Raw genomic sequence first — 19885 nt, forward strand, 5'->3', positions numbered from 1 at the left:
ATACTTCAATAAGAAATAACATTTTTAAAAAGCAGAGAAAAAGAGAAACTATGGTATATATAAACAATGAGAAGCAATGTAGTCTTAAAAAAGAAGGAAATGCTGCCCCATGAGACAACACAAATGAACCTGGAGGACATTAGGCCAATTTAAATAAGCCAGTCACAGAAGGACAAATGATTCCACTTATAAGAGGTATCTAAGAGTCAAACGCATAGAAGCACAGAGGAGGTAGAATGGTTGCCAGGGACTGGGAGGAGCAGGAAATAGGGATTCACTAAGCAACAGGTATAATGTTTCAGTTGTGCAAGATGAGTAAGTTCTAGAGCTTATCAGATATCAATTGTACAACATTGTGCCTGTAGTTAACAATACTGTATTGTGCACAAAAGTTTGTTGAGAGAGTAGATCACACGTTAAGTGTTCTCAATACAATGAAAAAAAAATTAAGTGAGAAAAAGATAAAGATAACATCAGCAAATCTGCCACATGCATAACTATGAATGAATACTATAAATGTACTTACACATGTCTCTTTCCACGCTGAAATGCTGAAAAGATATTTGTAATGTTGCCGGGTTTCATTTTGCTTGATTTATCTGACACTCTGTCGGCTTAACTGAAATCTCTGGCTTTATCACATATTTCATTCAAGAATGTCATACTGTTTTCATTCTTACTAGCTCCCTCATCCTTAACCCACTTTTACTCTGCATCCCACATTCTAACAGTATCCTGTTTTGGGAAGCAAATTCCCCTTCAGGAGGAGTTAGAAGAAAAGTCAGCCTTTTTAAGCAAATTTTATTTCGGATACAGAATGATCATGGGTTTCCAAGTGTGTCTACTAATTACTAAGATGACTGAATCAGATGCTCCTCTTAATCAAACAATACTTCAAACTGTTCGAGTGTGGATCATCTCCCAAGCATTCTCCTAACATGCACCCAGGTGCTCAATCTCTGTGTAGCTTTCTGCATCAGGGATAAATAAAGTAAGTGTGGACTCTGGGATGAGGTAAACTAAATAAATTCTTCAGATAGCTTTTGCATTTGAAAGAGGAGAAGGTTGCTATATGAAAACACACATTAGTAATACAGAAAATAACTGTCTGCATCACGTTAGACAGAACTTGGAATCCATATATGTCTTAGTCCAGTTGGGGCTGTAACAGAATACCGTATTCTGGGTGGCTTATAAACAACGGAAATGTATTTCTCACAGTTCTGGAGTTCTGAATTTCAAGATCAAGGTGCCAACAGATTAGGGTCTAGTGAAGATCTACCTCCTGGTTCATAGTTCATCTTTTCTCTGATACCCTGGCAGGGTGGAAGGTGCAAGGGAGCTCTCTGGGGTTCTCTTTTATAAGAGCACTAATCCCAATCATGAGGGCTACATCCTCGGGAACGAATCACTTTCCAGAGGCTCTGCCTCCTAATAAGATCACATTGGAATTAGGTTTTAACATATGAATTTTGGGTAGATGCAAACATTTAGTCTATAAGCCACATGTTTGGCGGTTATTGAAGAAAATTCCACCAGGTGCTCATGTTTTTGCAGGTTGTGGCAAAGAAGGCAAAAAGCCATCACAGTGAAATTCTTTCATAAAAGAAAGGGATGACTGAAGACAGTTCAAGGATGGCATAACATGTGGAAAGGAAGTAACTCTGTATTCAAAAGACATAGCTCATGTAGCTGTGCTACCCAGAATCCAGAGAGATTCATAGTGAAGATTAACAACTGAGAAAAAGGGTGTTCACGTCAGGTCAGAGATGATGGTGTTTTTTACATCTATTCAGTCTATACTCTATCTCATCTGCCATGTAAATCAAGACTGTTTTCATTTATTATTATTATTATTATTATTATTATTATTATTATTATTATTATTATTTATTATTATTATTTTGAGTTGCACATCTTGTCATAACAAATGAAGTGAATTTAAAGAAAATCTCTAGGTGGAGTAATTGCTCCCAGAAGTGATTATCTTTTAGTGCCAGAGGACAGAGAAGAATCGAGGGGCAGTGGAAAGGGATCAAAATAACACATTGCTGCTTGAGAGATTCAGCAGTATTTACTGGCAGGAATATTAAGACTTGCCAGCAGTCAGACTTTGCATTCGGCCTTTCAAAATGCACTGAGATCGAAGCCAAAATGTTGGGGTGCAGCTTATATAACCATCTGACTCTGAAGCTGCTCCGAAATAACCTTTTCCTGCACCACACAGTCATAGAGTTGGATGGGGGAATTACTTCACAACTGGATTAAATCTTCCTTTTTTTTTCCTTTAATTAACTACACATGTCTATTATGCAAATACAGTGTCAGATTTTGAAAAGGATATCTTTGTATAAGAATATTCACTTCTAACTACGTTGTGATCTGCAGGTGCGCAGCAGAAACCCCCGCCATTGTCCCAAGGCAGTGTCTGTCAATCCAATTTAATGATCATAAAGATCTTTCTCTGACTCCAAGGACCAGGGGTTCATTCAAGCAGATATCCTGTAGTAAGTTTTCTTAGTTGGCAGCAGTAGATCTGTGCCCAGGGGTCCTTTCATTATACCTATTTAACACTTCTTACTATAAAGCCAAAATTCTGCTACCTTTCATGATGGCACAGAGGGATGAATTTTTAAAAATTTAAGTGAATGTCTCAGCTGTGAGATTATAATCTGTAAAGACTGTGAAAATACTTCTTTAAAATTTAGCACAGTACTAGGCACCCAATGGGCACTCAAGAAATATTAAGATGCTGATGATGATAGCACTTTGGGTTTAAGGTGATGTCAATTCTGTTTCTGTGAGCACTCAAAATTAGTCAGAAAGCTGTGCCTTCTGCAAAATGCTTACCTAAATCTGGTCAAAACTCATTCAGCAACTTGTGGCAAATGCTCTTGGAGACTCTTAAACTACCAATGTGTATGATGATTATATTCTGCTTCCAAATGAGACTGGAAAGTATTTCTGCAGTAGAGCTATTCTTTAGATAGGAAATGTTTGGAGTTTTTTTGTTTGTTTGTTTGTTTTGTTTTGTTTTTTAATGAACTTAATAAAATCACCATGTACACATCTTCCTTCTTATCTACACCCAGTGTATTTTTCAGTTTTGTCTCAGAAAAATTATCGATAAAAGTTAGGTGATGTCTTAATATTCTAAAGAGCTCAAGTATATTACCTAGATTTTTCATTGTTCCAGCATAAATATCTAAGAGATACTCCAGAAAATGGTATTCCCTTTTGAAAAATGGAAGAGCTAAGTCTGAAAATACCTAGTGGTAATCTTATCGGTTATTTGAGAGAATTGCCACAATTAAAATGTAAAAATGGAAATCTCTTTATAGATCTTGACAGCCAGAAGGGAAAATTCTGGAAATTTTAATGGTATTCTGGGTAAAAGAATGCTGTCTCATTCAGCACTTTGGCAACTCTGATATTTTGCCTAAAATAGAGCAGTGACTCTCAACAAAGAAGGTATGGCTTCCCCATGGGGCATCTAGAAATACATAGGGACATTTTTGTTGTCATAATGATTGGGGGAGGGCCCTACTGACATTTAGTGAACAGAAACTAGGAATGTTAGACACCCTGCAACATGTGACATAATCCTCTACTGAAAGAAAAAACTGTTCCATGACATGAGAGTTGTGAGAATATGTAAATGAGTGATTATAATAATACTGAGATTTTAGAAGAGATGAACTTATTAGTAATAACAAGGCCTAGTGAATGACCATGTCTATGGAACTGAGGATTACTGAGAAAGCCAGGTGTTACTTCCAGAGTTCAGATCCCAACCTGATTCCTGATTATGGAGGGTAAAATGTCTAGAGGAAGCAGTGTCTTAGTCCCAGTGTGAGGTTTCACTCTTAAGCCATTGATGGTGTTAAGAACATCTAGAGAAGCTGAATGTCATTTCTAATAGTCAGGCCCCCTGCTGAACTCTGACGATGGGATAGAAATCCTGAAAAGATCTGAAAAAGAGTAATTTTAGCACACTCTTAATTCCTTTTAGAGGAGAAGAATAATTATTTTTGAAGATTTGTGTGGGTTTCCTTTGACTCCTATTTACGGAGTTGAAGATGCTGTCTGTGGAAGCCAGGTATTATGCCAAATGGGCAGGTCCCCTTTTCATTCTTAGTGATGGTGAGCTCATCCAATAAAATGACTTTAAGTCCCATCTATGTGGCTGACTCTCAAGCTTTTAACTTTAGCTCAGACATCTCTTCTGAATACCATACTTGTATATCCAATTGCCTATCAACACTCCACATGGAAGTCTAATAGACATTTCAAACTCAACATCTTCAAAACTGAACTCAGTATCCCTCTTCCACCGCACTACAAAAGCTGCAGTCTTTCCCTTCTCAGTAAATGGCAAATTTTACCGTCTAGAAGTTCAGGCTGAAAAGTTGAAAATCACTCCTCTTCCCTCTCTTTATCTCATACTCCAGATCTACTTCATCAAGAAATCCACTTGGATCTTTAAATCTTACCCAAAATCTAACCTCTTTTCACCATCTCTAGAGCTGAAACCCTGGTCTAGTCACAATCATTTCTTGCCTGGATTACTACAATATCCTCTCAACTGGACTCCTTGATTCCACTCTTTCCCTCCTCCCCTCCCTTCCCCTTCCATCCACCCACCTATTTCCCATCAGACTATACCCAACATAGCATCTAAGTCAGACATCATGTCATTCTTCTGCTCGAAACCCTGCAATGGCTTCCCACCTTACTCAGAATGAAATCTGAAATTCTCAGAGTGGCCTCCAAACCCCCATATGATATTCCCTCCTGTCAATAACTCTCTGGACCTCACGTCCTGCTACTTTCCTCTTCACTCATTTAGCTTTAGCTATATTGACCTTGTCGCTGTGCCTTGAAAACACCAGGCATGTACTCTCACTAGAGGCTCTGCACTGGCTGTTCCCTCTGCCTGGAATGCTTTTCACCAGACATATGCATGGTTAACTCCCTAAACACCTTCCAGGTTCTGTGCAGATATCACCTTCTCGATAAGGCCTACCACAACCACTCCTATTTCAAATCCCAACCGCCTACCACTCCCCAGCAGTCCCAATGCAGTTACCTTGCTCAATTTTTTTCCCAAGGAATTTACTACCTCATAACATACTATTTAATGTGCTTACCATGTTTATTGTCTATCTCCTTCCCACCCCACTCCCAAGTCTGTAAGCTCCATGAGACCAGAGATACTTGCCTGTTTCATTCACTGCTGTATTCCAAGTCCCTAGGACAGTGTCTGGCACACAGTGAGTGCTCTATAAATATTTGTTGGATGACTTTTAAATGACCCAAAACACATTGATGTAGTTGAAAATTCTTTTTATACACCATAATTTGAGGAAATATTTTTCTTTGTTTTGTTTGAAACTTAGTGAGCATTTATCATCATTTGGGGATATCATGTCAAAAATAGCACTGACACATAATACTTGAGTATTTGATCATTGGGTAGATACAAAGTCAACATTGGTAGCTGTTATTTTACCTACAGTTACAAGCATCTGACTATTGTATTATGTCTTCTTGCTTGGTTTTGCCTGTGCATTTGCATATAAAAATACATATTTTAGTATGTTACTTTCCTTTCATTTAGTCTTCATGTTACTGTATAGGATTATTTTTGTCTCTAGTAGTGTGTATCAGTAGGTTATAGTAGGTACAAATTTCATTTAAGAATTTTAAAGCAGGTTTTCAGAAATACTTACTATACAGGAGATACCGAGTTGGGAGTCACAGTAATGGAGTAATTAATACTTTCGGACTGCATACTTCATGTTTAGTTTGTGACTTTCCAGAGAAAGACAGCTGGGCACTCCATGAAAATATGGGGCAGATGGTACAAATCAAATCCACTAATATTTAATGAAAGACTACCTTGTGGAAAGCACTCATCAGCTCTGCAAACCTTCTTGCCAAGGCTAGGAAGCACAATTTGCATGTCTATGATGCTAAGTAAATATAACTTCTCTGCCACCATTTGCTACAACTACAAATTGGACAACTTTTGCAGAAAGTCTTTGTTCTTCTCTCCTTCTCAGTACAAACCTTCCAAGATAGATTATTCCCATTCCCATATGACTGTACCAAACTGCTACACAGGAATGACTAGTCACTTAATTTTGACAGTTTGAAAGCAAACTAAAATTGTTTTCTTCTTGCTCCTAGAGTTCTTCTGCCCTTGTAACCTTGAACCTTATTTGAAGTGCATACTAACATGACATTTTGATGCATATAGTTACTATCCCTGTCTTGCAGGGCTATGCTGGGTGAGTCTACTATCTGGCAAAGAACCAGTCAGCCCTTTTACTTCCGTATATTGCAGATGACACTGCTGATGCTGGGGTTGTGCATTTGTCCAATTTTGGCTGCAAAGTCTAATGTATGGTCCTTTAGTACCATATAAATAGCAGTTTTTTAAAGTTCCTTTCACCAGTCTGAATCCCAAAGCACATAATCAATAATGAAAGTTTGATACTTCTACATGAGCTGGGATGAAGAAATTGTGGGTGAATGGCAGGTTATAAGTTCTTTTCTAATGTAACTTTCTTTAAGGAAATCACTGGGGCTCTAAGATATCATTACCTATTCGAGCACTTGGCCAAAACAAGGAACTGATTCCTGAGATTCATGCACACCCTCCCACAAATAGTATAAGTCATTTTAATGACCTCTGGTGTTTATGATTTAGCTTTTAGTTTCTATAATCTAAAGTATAGCAAAGTTTTCCCTCCTTCCTGGCTTCCATTCATTCACTGCCTCCCTTTCTCCTTTCTCTCCTTGCCAACCAAGCTCCAGCTGTGCTCTGAGCTGCCTCTAAGTTTTCTCCATCACCCCCACCAGAGAAGCAACTGCCACTGCCAATAGCAAAGAAGGAGAGTGGGAAGGAGGGAGTGGGAAGGAAAGGATGCTGGAGCATTATAAAGAAGGAACAGATGAATGAACTTGTGGTGATTCTGGCCCCCTTCAAACCCTCCAGTGCCACTCAACTCCCAACCCCTATCACCAGTCAGAGCTGTCACCTGAGAAGCAAGCATCACCTGAAGAGAAGCAACTGCCACCACCTTTACTTTGGAGCTGATCTCAGCCTTAAGGAAACTGTGTCTCCACCTCTGCTTGAAATATGAACTCCAGAACTAAGTAGAAGTTTCTGGAGTGTGGGGTGGTGAAACTTGCCAAAGGTCCTTCTGGAAATGTCCAGAGTGCCATAAATTCAGGAAACAGCCAGACTGTCAGGGTTGCAGCTGCTCTACAGATCAAGAACTCTTTGCCATCTAATGATCCACAACATCAAGGCAGAATGGCTTTCCATTAATGCTAATATTTGACCAAGAAGCCAAGAACCGTTTTGCAGACTTTGGGCACAGAAACCTACTAGCTTAGCTCTCCCTTACCATGATGGCTGATGTTGTTTGTGCAGAGATCCCAGTAAACCAGTGGTCAGGATTCTGTCTTCAGCTGGTAACCAATGTCACAAACTCCAACACCATGGAGCACATGAAAGAGTCGACATTGGATACAATTTGTTATGTCTGCTAAGATATTCACACAGAGCAGCTACGGGATCAATCCCATGAGATTCTGACTGCCATAATCCTAGGGAAGAGGAAAAAAGATTATAATAGTAAAGTTAGTGGTACTAAGACACTCTTGAAATACAGGAGTTCTTTAAAGGAAACTTTGACAAAAAATCTGAAAGGCAATTTCTTTTCCATATAGTCTATGAAGCAACCTATTATCAAGATAATAAGGTATTAATGACTACATTACAGAATCTGGTGAAGAAAATGTCCTTGTATTATCAATACGTGGAGACACATACAAGTCCTGCTCTTTTGTGATTAACACAATGACTTTGATGAAGTGGCCCTATAAGGAATAAAATTCTGGTCCAATGTGTGTGATGACAAAATAGAGTTGGCCATTGAAGCATAAGAGGCAGCAGGATAAAGAAGGCCCCAGATCACACAGCAAGATCTATGCTAAGGGAACACTACAATTGAGGTTCCAATTCTCATACAGACACTAGGGAATGATGATGAAAATGATGCTCCTGGCCACCTGATGTGAAGATAACATTGTCCCACCTGTCCTTCCCTCTCGTAAAGAATGGATCAAGAACCCTGATTAGTGATACCAGGATACCACTGTGGATACCACTGTGATAGCTTTTGCCTGTTTCTTGGAAGAAAAGAAATCCAATAAGCTCAAACTCCTAGTTATACAGGCAATGCCTATCTTAATATAATTAATCAAAGACCTCCTGTGTAAGTTATTTGATAGTCAAGTATATAGCCTAGGGGCAGATTTTGTCAGTTGCTCCATGAAGCTGCCATCAGTGATGTCTACTTGGTTCCCTTGTTAGAATATTTGAGAGAAGGCCTGAGTGCTGAACCAAGAATGGCATCAAAAGTGTGCTGAGTTTTTTGCAATCTAGTTGAAGCTGCTTATGAAACTTCATAAGTGATGATCAGGGTAAAACAGCTACTTACTGCTTATCCTCATATTTCAGAAGCTCCTAGAGATCACAGGCAGGCATGATGGCCACCAGAATAATGTGGGAAGTGCTGCACATGAAGCTTTGATGAGAACTTTAAAAAATAGTACCAAGCACTATTACCCTTCAGTTCAAAAATTGATGCTGGCAGCTCTAACTACAAAAAGTGTATCAGTAGAGATGCAGTCACATAGAAAAGCACTTCTGAGAAGATCCAATTCAGTGACCTTCAGTCTTTACTGTACATAACTCTTCAAAACATTTTCTGAAAAGTGCAGCATCAAGATGAGATGATGGTCTCCCTGTTAGGGATTTTCCAAAGCACAGTTGGATATGGAGGATGCAAGAGGATGACCTGATGGCAGTTAGCACATTAGAGGAAATTTTGGTTGGTGAATTCCTAAAGTATATAGAGGCCTCTAAATTCTGCTGAGTATGAGTAGTTTGTTGAAAAATTATCCTGAGTTCAAGGTTTTATTGGAGACTGTACAATAAGTGGATGGCTTATGTCACACCTTGAAATCCAGTATCTTGCTTTTTGTTGACAAAGAACTTGGGGAATGAGAATGCCCATAGGTCTGTGAAGCCACAGATTCTGCAAGTGTTTGGTGATATTGCCCTTGTTATTGGTGAAGAGTTTAACAAATACCTAGAGGCACTATTGAACATGCTTGAGCAAAACTGCCAATCCCAGGTGAACAAATCAGAGTGTGACATGGTAGATGATCTGAATGAGCTAAGGGAAGGCTGCTTGGAAGCCTATTCTGTAATTGACAAGGATTAAAGAGACAAGGATCTAAGGGTAATGCATACCCAGGGGTACTGCTGATGAAACCAAGAGTAGAGTTAATCTAGCTTTCTTTGATCACATTGCTAGACTTGAGAATCATCTGAAGAATATACGCACTGGTGCTGCTGAGCCAATAAGGAACTTCTTTACAGCATTTGGAAAGAACGTGCTGAAATTAGTAGCATCTAGGCTGATGATTCTTGAAGTGTTAACTGAGGAACAGAAATTCAAAACTAGTAAAATATAACACTGTTTGATGGACAGCAAAATACCTAAGGAAATCGAAGAACCAGGACAGTCTGTAGTGGTGGGGATGATACCTAAGATCATCCCTGGAAATGTGCAGTCTTTTAAAAAACATAGAAGTAAGGAGTGTGCACAGATGCTGAAAACACACTACACTGAAAATCCTACCACAGAAGGAGCAGCTATCAGCAATGAGACTGTTGGTTACCTACATAAACACCGACTTCAGAGAAAACCATTAGAGTAGCCATTTTGGAAAAGAGAAAACTAACGGGTTTACTTAATTGGAGGTGGTGGAGGAGGGAGATGGGGGTGGGAGGAGGGGAAGACGAAGGGAAAGGGGAAGGGCAACCTGAAGGAAAAGAAATGGAAGTTATTTCTTCCCAGGGAATGCTACAGTTTGTGTTTCAGTGTTGCTGAGTGGAATGACCGGTTTTTCCAGAGAGGAGAGATTGGGATCAGCAGTTGTACTTTGTCGTAAAAAGCAGCTTGAACCTATGCTACTGATAATGATAATGGAGCCTGGGCTGGTGTACGTTTGCCACGCAGCACTGTACACATTCAGGCTAAAAGGAGGTAAGGAATACTCTGCAACCTAACTGTGGATGAATGAAGCTGTATCTGCATTCTCAACTTTAAGTCATTGAAATTTATCTTTTTCCTTAAAAAAAGTGGGACAGAGTGGGGGTGGTAAATGGTGCATTTCATAAAACTAACTGAAATTCTGTCAACTGATGGACTGCAGGAGATGTAAAAGGAAAAGAAAAAGAAAAAGAAAAGAAATAAAGACACTTTTTAGCTTTTTGATTGGTTGGTTTTAGTTATTATCATATTTTAAGGAAAATCCTAGCAAATGGTCAGAATGAAAATCTAAACTTCTAAGACAAAAACAAAATGAAACAAAGCAAAGCCAAAAAAACCCCACAACCTAAAGAAACCAAAATTTAAATGGTTGAAAGTGGCAGCGCAAAGAAAAAGCTCCCTCTTGACACTTCATATGGCAATCTCAATATCTACCCCCCATAAAAAATGATGCCAAGGAGGTGACAAAAAAATTTACAATAAAAATAAATATGTAAAAATACAGCAAAGCTTAAGTAACTATTTTGATCTATGAAATGAAGATAAATTTAATGATCAAACAAAATCCAATAAATGAGCCATTTGGAAATTGTTTGACTTTCTATTGTCTTTTATCTATTGTCTACAATGTAGTATTGTTTTCTTTCAGTGCTTTAAAACAATTAACCACAAAACAACCAAAAATATGTGCATAAATGATGTGTGTGTATAATGACACCTCTTATGATGAAAGTAACATTCAAAAAAGGGTTCATTTTTCCACTGCAGTTCAATATTAATATAATGATCTCAAGCTTCCCACAGGAAAAGCAAATTTTAGGAAAAATACACATTTATCCCTCTCCTAAAGAAGAGGGAAAAGGCAATCTTCTCCTTCATGTAGATCTATGCTAAAATTGAACTTCATCTAATAGTCTTTTATAATAATATTCAGTTAATGATATTTGTGTTAAAATACTCCCGAACTATATTTGACAGGCCCAGGCACCCATTTCCAGCCCGATGCTTCCCAACTGATCCATTTTTTCACAAAGCAAAAAGGTGAGTAGGTTAGTTTGAATCAGGCCAAATACTGATAAAAGCAAATCTCTTGTGATGGGCAGGCCTCCAAAGCTTGTTGAAGGCTCATTCAACTAAGCATTGATTAAGAGTGTGGATGCTTATCTGAGGTGTATCCAAACTTATCTGAAATTGGACATCTTTGTTCTAAAAAAAAACAGGCCAATAAACTGACACTGATTTTGATGTTTTGGTTCATAATAGGTCACAAGTATCAAAAGAACAGCTCAACCAGGAAGTGGAGATATGGCTGGAAATAAGAGCAGGGGGATTAGAAATGAAAAACTGTCAAAACTCTGAAAATGTATGGGGACAATGAGTCTCCATGAAGTGGAGAGTGGTGAAGGAAGGAGGTTAGTGTACTAGCTTGAAAGCAAAACAGAAATTTGCCTCAGTGTTGTTGTGGTGGTTGTTTTAATCATGAGTTAATCTAGTTTGAAATTTCATTTAACTTTGAAAGGTAAAATGAGATTTTTGTGTTCATCAAAAGAAAATGGGGGGAGGGTGTAGCTTAGTGCTAGAACACGTGCTTACCATGCATGAGGTCCTGGGCTTATTCCCCAGTATCTCCTTTAAAAAAAAGAAATTAAACAAATAAGTAAACTTAATTACTTCCTCACTGCTCCCCAAAAAATGTTTTTAAAAAAGGTGGCATAAAATTCTTTTTTAAAAACAAGAAAACAGAGAAGACTTCAGCTTCTGGGAAGATGGAGTATATGTATTTTTCCCTATTCTTCCTGCTAAGTACAACTAGTGAGCCTTGGACATTATATGTAAAACAAACGTAAGATTCTGAAAGGTGGAGAAAAAGAAAACGGACAACTAGGAAACTTAGGACTCAAGGGAAAAAATAACAGTCAATCAAGAGACCACAAGGTGGGACTGTAAAGTGTGACATCCAGTCTGGGAAAGTTCAGCAATTTCTTAAAAAGCTAAGCATGCAACTACCATACCAGTAATTGCACTCCTGGTCATTTATCCCAGAGAAATGAAAACTTACTTCTGGACAAAAACCTGTATACCATTATTCACAGCATCTGTATTTGTAATCACTGAAAACTAGACACAATGTAGATATGCTTTAGTGTGTGAATAGTTAAATGAACTGTAGCACATCCATACCATGGAATACTACTCAGCCATAAAAAGGGACAGACTATTGATACACACAACAGCCTGGATGAATCCAAAGAGTATTATGCTATGTGAAAAAAAAAAACAAAAACCAATCTTGAAACATCATATACTTTGTGATTCCATTTATACAAGATTCTCAAAATGAGAATATTCATGTCAAAATTATAGAGATGAAAAACAGATTACTGCTTTCCAAGAGTTTGAAATGAGATGGAGGAGGGTGAAGTGTCACTATAAAGGAGCAGCATGAGGGAGATCTTTGGGGCAATGGGACAGTCTTGTTTCTTGATTGCAGTGGTGGTAACAGAGATCTACACATCACAGACTGACATGGAACTGTACAAGCTGCGATGGTTCATGTGTCAACTTGGCTGGCCACAGGGAGCCCAGATTAAACACTATTTCTGGGTGTGGCTGTGAGGGTGTTTTTGATGAGATTAGCATTTCAACTGGTGTACTCAGTAAAGTAGATTGCCCTCCCTGATGTGGGTGGACCACATCCAACCCACTGAATAGGGCCTGAATAGAATAAAAGGCAGAGGAAAGTGGAATCTACCCCTTTTTTTCCTACCTCACTGATTGAGCTGGCACATCTCCTCTTCTCTTCTCTGGCCCGCAGACTGGGATCTACACCATCAGCTCCCCTAGTTCTCAGGCCTTCGGACTCAGACGGAATTACATCACTAGTTCTCCTGGGTCTCCAGCTTGCCAATGACAGTGCATGCAATTTATCACTGGCAGCAAATATATGGAGGACATTTTCTCTAAGCATGAGGACAAGCCTGGTCCTTTGTAAATAAATGTTTCACTAAAAATAAACTAAGATGCCCTTAATTACTGTTTCAGAGATGAAGAAACTGAAGCTCAATGAAATTAAGACACTGCACAAATCCATATGGCTAAGAAGTGGCAGAGCCTAGATTCATCGTAACCAGAACACTGCACTACTCTCTACTGCACAAATCATCATCACTTAAAAAAAATGTTTAGCAATATGTTTAATCTAGATGTCAAAGTCATTTACTGCTCCTTTCTAGGAGCAGATTATTTTATTTGCCAGCACTTTAGAAAGTTCATATTTTTCAAGGCTATTGAAAATATGATTTCAGAAAAATACTGTATGGTTAACTGGGAGAACCAAGCCTGCTAGTCATTGGGGGTTTCTCAACCAGCTGAGTCTACCTTCAAGGGATCCATCTTACTCTCCGGAGAGGAAGGACCCAGCTGCATCTCTCCTCCAGCATTTTGTCCAGCTGCTCCAAAGTGCTTTGCTTGCAGGGGTAGCCACGGCCAGCTCTTTCTACGAAAGATAAAGGATCTTGATTATGGCAAGTATTCCTGCTGCAAACCATACCTTTTTGCAGTTGCCTGTTTGTTTTATTTAAAACCATTTTGACAGCTCTCCACTTTCTCTGCTTCTATAAATAATCAGCCTTAATGATAAAGTCTAACCTGCACATTCAAATGCACATTTACTCCTATACATTTCCATGCCCTGAATAGTCACCGCTCCAAAGACATCAGTTTTGAACATGAGCATATGGTTCTCAGAACTTCGTATTTCAAATCTGCAATTCAACTTAAGAATTGAACATAATGTTTTCATTAACACTGATGATATATAAAACTGCTTCTTAAAAAAATAATAAAACCTGGACTTGAGCTGTGAGGTTGGAGCTTTGGAGCGCCTTAGGATTGAATTTTTATGTTGAAAAAAATTCTGTCTGACAGCAAGATAAAGCATGCATAAAGCACTGTCTAAATTCACAAAGCTTCTGCTCAGGCCTTAATAGAAACTTGTAGGCAAAGGTTCCTCGATTGCCTAACAAATGACTTTTAGTTCAATGCAAGTGCTCTGTAATTGACCTTTGCCCTCACTCTCATTTGTCTAGATAGTGTGAATGCATCCTGCTTGCTGACCATCAGCTTCTCTAATTCCCCCTCAGAGCCCCTTTCGGTGCATACGTCACAAAGGAGACGGCAGAGAGGTACAGGAGTCACACACAATTGCATGTTACTCTGGAGTGACATGGGACTCTACAGAATACCGGGCACTCAGTGTGCACACAAAGAACCGAAATACAGTCATTTGAAAGATCTTTCAATTAAATGTATTTCTAACAAAAGATGCCAGCTACTCCCCGTCTTACCCCAAACGGAAGCATTCAATTTATCCATTAATGGGGAGCCGAGGGAGCTGCAGTCCAACTTCCTCCCACTGTGCCCAAACTGTTCTTAATAGACCATCTCTTTGAGTAAAGAGAGGAGTTCAGGCATCATGCAGAATAAATTCTTGACTTAATTTAAAAGCATTTCAAGAAATGGAAGATCCGTGGTGAGACTCTGGAGAACTCCCTGCAGAGACTTCCTCTTCTTACTGCTTGTAAGAAGTAAGAAAGGGAAAGAGAAAGCCAAAGGGCATGTGATGTAAACTGAATTCCTTGAAATCTGTATCTTCTTCCCTCCCAGAGAGTGGAATCTCTCGGTGGCTGCCACGGACCACGCCCCCTCCACCAACTCCGCCTTCTAGTGATCGCTAGCCTTCTGCTTTCTTTTTTCAATTTTTTTTTTTTTTAAGTTGCAGGTATAGGGGATTGAACCTGGGACCTTGGGCATGCTAAGCACGCACTCTACCACTGAGCTATACCCACATCCTTTTTTATTCTTTTTTTTAATGGAGCCTAGCCCTCTGCTTTCTATCATGTAGCCCACCTTCCTTTTTGCTGCTATCCTTAGCTTTCACTCCCAAATTGTTCTGAGTTTCTTGGTGAACAATCATAATATCAGTCTGCTACATGATAATGATACATAAAGGAAAGTCCAAGAAAATTAAGTCATTGAAAACAAATACCTTGACAAAACTGAAAAATCTGTAACTGCATAGAAATAATGAGAAACTTTCAAATGCACCTTTGCAATAGCTTTGCAAAAGTTTACATTTTATACATATAATATATAAGCCTGGTATACATAAACTATATGATGTAATATATAACATATATTTTATAATGCAATATATGTATTTTTTATATATGGCTATCTTTCTAAGAAAAAAAAAAAAAAACCCAAGAGAAACAGATAGCTCCCAGTGATAAAGCAGTGAGCTTTTAACTTTGACATCTCATCTGAATTTTGAAAGAAAAATAGAGTAAGATTTGGGGGAAATTGAAAATTGGTAGTCCAAGGGTTGAATTTTGCCTGGAGATTTTTTTATGTTTCTGGAGGAGGGTAGCAGAGACTTTTGTTTCGTTTCATTATGTTTTGATACAAATACAAATACTTTTTGGAGGGGAATACACTCTCCAGTTTTCCTCAAGTAGCACCCTTCTCTATTTCCCTCCACCTGGCTGCATCACACTCCTGGCACCAGACAGCCTTTGTGTTAATAGTTCTTCCTGGCCTGGAGAATTTTCAGGCTGAAAGAGACATTAGAGCTTATCTGGTCTCATTGCCAAAATCATTTCCTGTCGTCCCACTCTTCCAAATCTACGCAATGTTACTTGTAATAGAAAAGAAACACAATTCGAAATGCTCTTTTCTCACTGCAGTCAGTGCATTTCTGATGTTCCAGTTCATGGCAAGTTCACCAATTTGACAGCTCATGTGCTTTTAGCATGCTTCCTTTCCTGTCGGTCACAGAATAACCTCTGTGTACTATGATAACATCCACAAGAACAAATTTGTATTCCAAGTCCAGCGGTAGTGTAGCAACTCCATATGCATGCTGCAGACAGAGATGGAACTTGTGAATGTGATTTACGGTGAAAGGCTTCAAAGATGTGTGGGCACACCTCAGCATAGACATGTAAGTGCATTTACTCACTGGTAAAGCTTATTCCTATGCCTGGTTTTACAGTGACTTGAGGAGGATCCTTTGTCCTTACTGTTGTTGTTGCTCATGTATACGAGTTAAAATCCAGTGGGGTCACAAACAGAACTGACTCAATAATGAGTAAGCTTCATTGGGAAGCAGAGAAATTGCATTTCTGTTGCACGTGGAGGTTTAGATGGCCTTTTCCCCTACACATCTGCCTAGAATTTCCTATTGCTACTAAGGAGAATAAAGGGAAGGCCATTTGGCAGAAGAAATGCTCTTCCTCCTAACTTTGCCTGAAAACCCCTTCAATGGCAAGGAAGGCGAGAGTACTACCTATACCAGCCACTGTGCCACATACCCGAGGGCTGTAGTCTAAGGATGCCTCTCTCTTTTTTCTTTTTTAATTGAAGTATAGTCAGTTACAATGTGTCAATTTCTGATGTACAACATAATGTCCCAGTCATGCATATACATATATATATTTGTTTTCATATTCTTTTTTCATTAAAGGTTATTACAAGATATTGAATATAGTTCTCTGTGTTATACAGAAGAAATTTGGTTTTTTATCTATTTTATATAGTAGTTAATATTTGTAAATCTTGAACTCCCAATTAATCCCTTCGCACCCTCTTTACCCCCAGTAACCATAAGTTTGTTTTCTACGTCTGTGAGTCTATTTCTGTTTTATAGATAAGTTCATTAACATCTTCTTTTTCTTTTCTTTTTTTTTTAGATTCCACAAATGAGTGATATTGTACGGTATTTTTCTTTCTCTCTCTGGCTTACTTCACTTAAAATGACCATCTCCAGATCCACCTATGTTGCTGCAAACGGCATTGTTTTATTCTTTTTTATGGCTGAGTAGTTTTCCATTGTATAAATATACCACAGCTTCTTTATCCAGTCCTCTGTCGATGGACATTTAGGTTGTTTCCATGTCTTGGCTATTGTAAATAGTGCTGTTATGAACATTGGAGTGCATGAATTTTTTCAAATTAGAATTTCCTCTGGATGTAGGCCAGGAGTGGGATTGCTGGATCATAGGGTAAGTCTGTTTTTAGTTTTTTGAGGAACCTTCAAACCGTTTCCCATAATGGCTGCACCAAAGTACATGCCCACCAACAGTGTAGGAGGGTTCCTAGGACTGTCTCTTGAGCACGTGGGAAATCAAGTGGCAGAGTTGGAAACCTCCAGCTCAGCAAAGGCACTGGCAAGTTGGTCACTCTTTGTAACAACTTTTAGAGAACTGGTTTTTCCTGAGTCAGAGTAAAGTGGATTTCAGAATCCTGAATTGATGCCCTACCAAGTTCTCCCCCCAATCCAATGGTACCCTGGTTGATTCTCTGTATCAGCAAAGTCCTTCCTTATAGCATTAGGAGAGAAGTAAGGTAGGACCCATGTCAGGAAGGATCATCATCCTCAACCTGGTTGTCTTGGATGGTACATGGCCATCATCAAAAAGATAAGATATAACAAATGTTAGTGTGGATGTGGAGAAAAAAAGGAGCCTTATTCAGCTGGTTGAGATTGTAAACTGGTATAGCCACTATGGAAAATAATAAAATTTCCTCAAAAAATCAATAGTAGAACTACCATACCATCCAGAAATCCCACTTCTGGAAATATATCCAAAGGAAACAAACACTAATTCAAAAGGATACTTGTGCCCCATGTTCATAGCAGCATTGTTTACAACAGCCAAGACATGGAAGCAACCTAAGTGTCCACTGATGGATGAATGGATAAAGAAGATGTGACATGGTACTGCTTGTAAAGAACTTAAGACCTTGAGAGGAGATGAGGCATCTCCAAATATTCATTTACATTTAATCTACTGCTTTTACAAAAATACATGGGTGGCATTCCTTATATACAAGTATTATTTAGCCATTAAAAAAAACGAGGAAATGCTACCATATGTGGTGAAGTAAATGGACCTGGAGGGCATTATGTTAAGTAAAATAAGTCAGATAAAGAGAAATACTGTATAATTTCCTTTGTACATGGAATTAACATAGAAACAAAGACATGCACCCCAAATTCATAAAAAAGAGCTCAAATTTGTGGTTACTAGAGGTGGGTGAGGGGGTCAGGTGGAATAGGAGGTGGGGAAATTGGAAGAAGGTAGTCAAAAGGTACAAACTTCCAGTTTTAAAATAAGTAAGTACTAAGGATGTAACATACAACATGACTATAGTTAAACTGCTGTATGATATACAAAAAAGATTTTAAGAGAGTACATCCTAAGAGTTTTCATCACAAGGAGATTTTCTTTCTTTTCTTTCTTGTATCTATATGAGATGAGAGATGTTAACTAAACTTATGGTGGTAATCATTTCACGATATATGTAAATCAAACCATCATGCTATTCATCTTAAACTTATGCAATGATCTATGTCAATTATGTCTCAATAAAATTGGTGAAAAAAAATCTCAAAAACAAACCCCCTGCCTTCATGAAGGTTCTCCTCTAGACTGTTTTCTCTGTGTGTCCATGTGTGCATGTGTGCATGTGTGCATGTAAATGTGTGTGAGGGTGTGTGTTGTTAAATTCCGAACCTTGTGAGATGTCAGTAGCTAGCCTGAGATACTCTCAAATTCCTGAAGCACTGCATCAAACTTTAGGGCCAATAACCCCTGTTTAGTGATTCGTTTCCCTCTCCTTTGTGCAAATTCTGATTTGGACATCACAGTGTGAGCGTGAGAAAGGGAAAAATAGTTACAAGGGTTGGTGCTAGTACTCCCAGGATAAATGTTGATGTACATACGTAATGTGGCCACAGTGTGACTAAAATTGTTTGCCCTTTGGTAGGACAAGAATACATAACTTCTTACTCATTAAAAATTAAAAAAGACACTTTAGTAATCACCTCTTCCATTTAGGTTTCAAAACAAAATTTTGTGGTTTTTTTTTTTTTTCCTCTTTACACCTTGCAAATAGGAAGCAGATACAGCTGTGTGAGAACTGTTGCCGAGATTGGCAAAATTTAAAGCTGACAGCTTCACAGAAAAAATAAAGAGATTCTTAGTCTATAAAGCATGTGCATGTACAAACACACACACACACACACCCCTCTTCCAGTAAAAATAGTGTGTTCTTTATCTTGTCACCCAGGAGAAGGCTACTTGCTATTAGCTTAAAAGGTCTACAGTGATTCTCAGATCTATTTTCTTGTGCTTAGAGTAGCCTCAAGAACTTTCTTCTCTTCTTCTGTCACTCAGTATTTTTAAATTTCAATCCATCAATTATGTGTTGTGTGTCTACAGTGTACAAGGAACTGTCTTGCAAAATGGGAGCCAGAGTACACATGGTACTGCTTGTAAAGAACTTAAGGCCTTAAGAGGAGACGAGGCATCTCCAAATATTCACTTACATTTAATCTACTGCTTTTACTAAAATACATGGGTGGCATTCCTTAAGAATAGAGCTATTACTTTTATTCCCCAATAAAAGATCGATATTAAGTAAACCCTTGTTAATGACCTTCAGACACCTGGATACTATTTGTTGCCATCCAGTTTCCCAAAGTCCAGACATCTGCTCAGTCCACTACTTGGAATATTGAAAATGAAAATGGTAGAAGAATTTTCCTATGCATTTCTGTGATTTCATCCTCAACTTCTACCTAGTATGAGTCTGCTAACACTTATCTTAATCTAAAATAATGGCTGAGTGTTTCATGAGCATGGGCCAGTCTAACAGACTGAATCTCCATGAGAACAAATCAC

At 38.5% G+C, this 19885-nt stretch overlaps 1 pseudogene; it reads left to right on the forward strand.

The window, feature by feature from the left end:
• The first annotated feature begins 7199 nt into the window (after positions 1-7199).
• LOC105085526 (importin subunit beta-1-like) lies at positions 7200-9558 on the forward strand (annotated as a pseudogene).
• The last annotated feature ends 10327 nt before the right edge of the window (positions 9559-19885 follow it).

This window comes from Camelus dromedarius, chromosome X, assembly GCF_036321535.1.
Source record: "Camelus dromedarius isolate mCamDro1 chromosome X, mCamDro1.pat, whole genome shotgun sequence".
Lineage (NCBI taxonomy): Eukaryota > Metazoa > Chordata > Mammalia > Artiodactyla > Camelidae > Camelus > Camelus dromedarius.